This window comes from Peromyscus maniculatus, chromosome 9, assembly GCF_049852395.1.
Source record: "Peromyscus maniculatus bairdii isolate BWxNUB_F1_BW_parent chromosome 9, HU_Pman_BW_mat_3.1, whole genome shotgun sequence".
Taxonomy (NCBI): Eukaryota; Metazoa; Chordata; class Mammalia; order Rodentia; family Cricetidae; genus Peromyscus; species Peromyscus maniculatus.
In genome coordinates, this window is record NC_134860.1 from 70,119,154 (window position 1) to 70,124,478 (window position 5,325).

The 5,325-nt window shown below is 47.8% G+C and overlaps 1 long non-coding RNA gene across 1 annotated transcript in view; it reads left to right on the plus strand.

The window, feature by feature from the left end:
- LOC143267183 (uncharacterized) overlaps positions 1–5,325 on the plus strand; it is an 8,447-nt gene continuing 3,122 nt past the window's right edge. Inside the window, exon 1 of the long non-coding RNA XR_013042097.1 lies at positions 1–226. This is a non-coding gene — a long non-coding RNA (uncharacterized LOC143267183). The remainder of the gene's footprint in view (positions 227–5,325) is intronic.

Sequence of the window (5,325 nt, forward strand, 5' to 3'; positions counted from 1 at the left end):
TTTTTTTTTTAAGGATATGAGGTTGGAGGGATTGGGGTTTTGAGGGATGGATTCCGGAAGAGTTAGGGACAGTTAGGAAGGAATAGAATCAAAATGTATTGTGCATGTATGAATGAATTCTCAATTAATAAAAATATTACTCTACAAAACTCAAAGAGCCACAATATAATCAGCCAGAAAAAAAAGAAGGCAGCTCTCTCCAGAGGAAGCAAAGAAAGGTTTCTTGGTGAGTAAAACATATGAATCAGACCGTGGATAATATATGGGATTAGAACATAAGGACTTGGAGACAGGGAGGTATTCCACAAAGTATAATTTATGTGGACATCCCACATCCAGTTGCATGACTCATAATGTTTCTGAATGGAACCTAATTTTCTGAGAGAATTCAGAATGTCCACACAATTTCGCTTAACACTAGCAAGAGACAAAGAAAGCCAAAATGGTGCTGCAGTACCTGACAGTGAGTTAAGAGGAATGTGAGCCACTGGGAACCCTTGTTGCTCATGTGTTGAGACGTGCTTTTCAGCAGATTCAGAGGAAGCCTTGGGATTTCTGCACTTTGTATACAACAATTTATGCCAAGGACTTTGTTAACCAATCCGGACCCCCTGCAGGAATCAGGTGTCTGCAAAGGATTTACCTGGGTCCTTCATGCATGCCATGGATGAAGGTTAATGATGTTCAGTTCAGCAGATAGGAGCATTTGGGGAACAAACATAAGAACCTGAGTTCAGAGGCCCAACACTACCCAGGAAAACACTCAGGCATGGCCAGGCAGGAACCTGTGATGCCGTGCTGTGAGCGACAGAAATGGGAGGATCGCTAGAGCTAGCTGAGTCGTCAGTCCAGATGAAACTGAGCTCTGGTTTCAGTGAGAGACCCTGTGTCAAGGAAGTAAGCTGGTGAATGATGAGTAATACACTGGATGTTATCCTCAGGTATCAGCACTCGCGCGTGCACGCGCGCGCGCACACACAAGAGCTACTTCACTCACTTTTGCCTCTGGCTGGAAAAGCTGGGCCTTGGGCTTAGCAAGGAAAGCTAATTTGAACAGAGTACTAATCTTGGTCTCTGCCTGTAGCATCCTCAAAGTAATGAGACTACCTGAAGCCCCAGCCCTGAGATCAAGTGTTCCTAACCTTTCTTGACCCGATCTTGAATGTTAAACAATGTCAAGTCCACCTTGTTCTGTTGGTCAAAACGAACCACAGTGTCTGGCCCAGATTCAAAGAGATGGAACTTAGGCCCTCTTTTTTTTTTGTTTGTTTGTTTGTTTGTTTGTTTGTTTGTTTGTTTTTTGAGTGTCAAAAGTGTGCAGTCCCCTTTAATTAGCCACAGTGGGCTTTGAAACGTTTAAAACATAAAGAACTATTTATTAGCTGCTTGAGCCCTTTTCAGGGAGGAAGCACGCATGAAGTCTGATGGCAAGCAGGATGTAGCAGCCTGTCAGCTAGTCACGTACGTGGGTTTTATGCTGGTGGCAAATAGTAGGGTAGATCCAACCAAGTCCTTCACTGTGTCCACATGCAGCGTAACACAGGCATGTCCACCCCTGCTCTGGCAAGTCTGGTTGGATGGAAGGTCAATGCAATGGGTAGAAAGGGCTTTGGAAAATGTGGACTCATGTGTCCAGGTTCTGTATCCTCCTCAGAGAACTGACAGTTTGGTAAGGGGAGTAAAACCTTGCTAGCACGTGCAAGAAAAACTATAAGGACATAAGACAGCATGTGATCAAGAAGCGCCTGTGAGGTTCTGATTATAAACACAACAGGCAGAAGAGCAGGACCTTCCGACATGAGCTGTTTATCAGGGAGAGGAGTACAGGTACATCAGACTGCCATTGAAAAGAGATGAAAATTTGCAGCTCCGCGGGAATGTTGTGAAATCTTTCCCGAGGTGTTTACCCTCAGTGCTGTTCCCTTTCAGGATGAGGCTTTGCTTGCACCTACCTTAGCTGGCTTGGGGGCTACCTAGTCTTTCGCATGCCTCTTTATCAAAGGTGCATGGCAATCACTCATGTGCTATGCTAAGGCCGCATACCGACAGCAGGGCACAGGCTTCTCTAGTCTTCATGCTTCCCTGCCCCCTTGGCTTCCCTGGGCTTGTAGGAGGCTGACTCTAACAAGCCCTGGAGCCTCTCCGCAGGCCTCCTCTTTGATCTCTCCTACCTGCTTCTGAGTGACAGCTTCTGGTGGTGGCATCACCTTTGTCTCAAACAGGGGGAGCTTGGTGTTTGGGGACCAGCTGCTGAAAGAGGCCTGCTGCTGCTGGCAGCTGGCCAAACTCCTGAGAGAGCTCTCCAGTGGACTACAGTCCCTTTGGCTCTGTTCTCAGCGGGTAGCGGGGGCGAAAGTCAATGATTAGCTTCCCCGTGGTGGCTCCATCTCAGTTCTGAGCTCCCGAAAGGCTTCTTAGGTCCCATCAGATTTGGAGGAGGATGACGTTCTTCCAATACAACAAGCAGAGACTAGGTACCCCAAGAGCTGCGCTGCACCAACCTAGAGTCACTAATACACTTTAGAGTTGTACATTAATACCCCAGTCCAAAACCGGGGTGGGGGATCCGACACCATTTCCAATGGGGACTGAAGTTTTCAAACCAGGCAAAAACTTCCCATTTGCCATCATAGGTGATATACAAAGGCAGGGGATGTACAATGACTGTGAACTTGCAGAGCTGGGAAGAGGAAGAAATCAGACTCCCCCAAAGCCTTTGTAGCCCTCACTGTGCAAATGCTTCCTGGCTTGGATTAGTTGATTTCCCACATACCTGACAAAAAGCAGGCTGAGGGAGGAAGGCTCATTTCTTTTGGGTGGTGATTGGCAGCTAGTGGTTAAGCCTTGTTCACATCCCTCCTGTAGAGGCTTCCTCTAGAAGCACAGTCAGCCTTCAAAGGCTGCCTCCCAACTAACCACTTCCTCTAGCTGGGAACCCCCCCGCCCCCACTCCTCATATAAAAGTTTCAGAGTCGACACAATCATCACCACCATTTGCAAGCCAAGTTTTCAAGTACACCGTCCTGTGCTGACATCCCACATGCAAACTCTTAACACCTGAGGTTTTGAGCCCTGCCTTGTCCCCCTTCATTCGAAGCCCAGGCTTTCTGTACCATGTACCTTGTCTGTTCACTTGTCTCAACTGTTTTCAGTTAGCCCCATGCGGGCGGGCCATAGTCCTTAGTAAGTTTGTGCTGCAATATCTCTTTACTCGCATTTCCTTTCTTCCATGATCAAATGGAGATACAGGCTTTTGGTGGGTATTAGTGGCTGTACTTTTGTTATTGCTGTGACCAAATACTCGACGAGAAGCAATTGAAAGGAAGAGAGTTTATCTGGGATCACAGTTGGAAGGGATACAATCTCCCATGGACTCAAAGGCATGGTGGCAGGAAGCTCCATGGTGGTGGGAACATGAGGCACCTGATCACATTGTGTCTGCAGTCAGGAAGCAGACAGAGATGGGGTGGGGGGCTGGAGAGATGGTTCAGTGGTTAGGGGCAGTTGCTATTCGTACAGAGGACATGGGTTTTGTTACTAGCACCCACATGGTAGCAAACAACCATGTGTACCTCCAGTTCTAAAGACTTTGACACCCTCTTCTGGCCTCCCTGGGCACAGTACACATGTGATACACAGACATGCATGCAAATAAAACACCAATACACATTAAATGAAAAAATTTAGTGAGACCAAGCTATCCTCTGGGCCCTAGTGACCTGCTCCCTCCACTGAGGCTCCAGTATCACCAGCTGGGGGACCAAGTGTTCAATCACATCAGCTTGTGGGGGACATTACACATTCAGATCACAACAGTGAGTGTGTGTGTGTGTGTGTGTGTGTGTGTGTGTGTGTGTGTGGTGTGTGTGTGATCATAGGAGCTTATTCTGTGATACACTAGAAGGGTCTCAGCATATTTTTACTCTTTCCCAGAGCTCTGTGGGGCTTTTCACACAGATAAGTAATGAGCCAGGCATTGATTGGCAAAGAGGCTTGGCAAGTCCTTTGAAGTTCCCTCACCTCTTACACTGATTCTTCCCATTTCATGTGCATTGGGGCACACCGGTTTGGCCCACTGGGCAACTTAACTTGACTTCTCATTAACCTTTCTGGGAGGAGCTGGGGTTTCTCCACCCATTGCACATCGGCCACACACTGTGGCTTCTGAGAGCCACACATAATGCATCTGGATTTTCATGGGGGGACCATCTACTTTTAACCCTTGCCTGTCTGAACTTCACTATGATGCCTCCCATGCTCTTTGATACAGACCACAGGTAGGTGGGACCACGCTGAGGCATTTGGCTTTCTGTCAACAGATTTCCTACGGTTTGAAGTCGTTGAAATGAATACTTCCTAAAAGACAGAGTCATCTCTCCCATCCCCTCTCACCAATACAGGACAGTATAGGAACTGCAAACGTAAGCCCCAGCCAGAACTGTGAGGTGTTCAGGAGCCTCTGTTAGATCTTTGGCTGTATTTGTCTCTCTAAGAAGAAGTGGGGCTCACAGTCAGAGCCCAGCTTCTTTCAGAGCCCAGGGTCACATGGACATACTATGAAGATGTGTTGAAAGGCACTCAAAGCCACCCATCTGTACTGCCACCTGCCACTGTGGCTTCTAGTGGACTGAGGAAGGCTGAGGAGGCCAGTGCTCCATCCTTCCCTCTTCTGAGGCTCCTTCCTCACAGGAAAGTGGAGCTTCCTCTAGATGCATCTAATTATCCACCCTCTGTTCAGCTGGATAAATCGGAATCGCCTGACCTCCCCGAATCAGTTTCAGGGTTTTAAAGGATTGACAGCTCCAATTAGCCGTAATTAGAAAGGATTAAAACCATCCATCGGGCACGTTTTATAGATGCAGCCCGCTTCTTGTATCTTCCCTGAGACAAGGGGCAGAACGGAGGGACCCTCACAGGAAACTCTGCATCTCAGGTTTTCCCTATGTCTCTAAAAGGGACCCAAGAGAACCAGACCAGGGGAGCTGGCAGAGAAAGTGCATCTTGCTCAATTGGCAGGCCTGTGGCTCTGCCTTGGTTTGCCTCCAGGTGGGTTTGGCAGTTGATAATGCAAAGAATGCTGAATCCTAAGGGGAGTGGTGGGTGAAGGGAGAGAGGGAGAGAGAGAGAGAGAGAGAGAGAGAGAGAGAGAGAGAGAGAGAGAGAGAGAGAGAGAGAGAAGGGAAAAGAATAAAAATACAAAACAAAGCCTAGCCCTTAAAAGAGGGGAAATCATGGAGGCTATAATCCCTGCTGCAGAGGCTCAGGAGGAATGCAGGTGTAATGAATCTGGCTCCTGCCTGACTCTGCTTTTGTTTACCTAAGTTT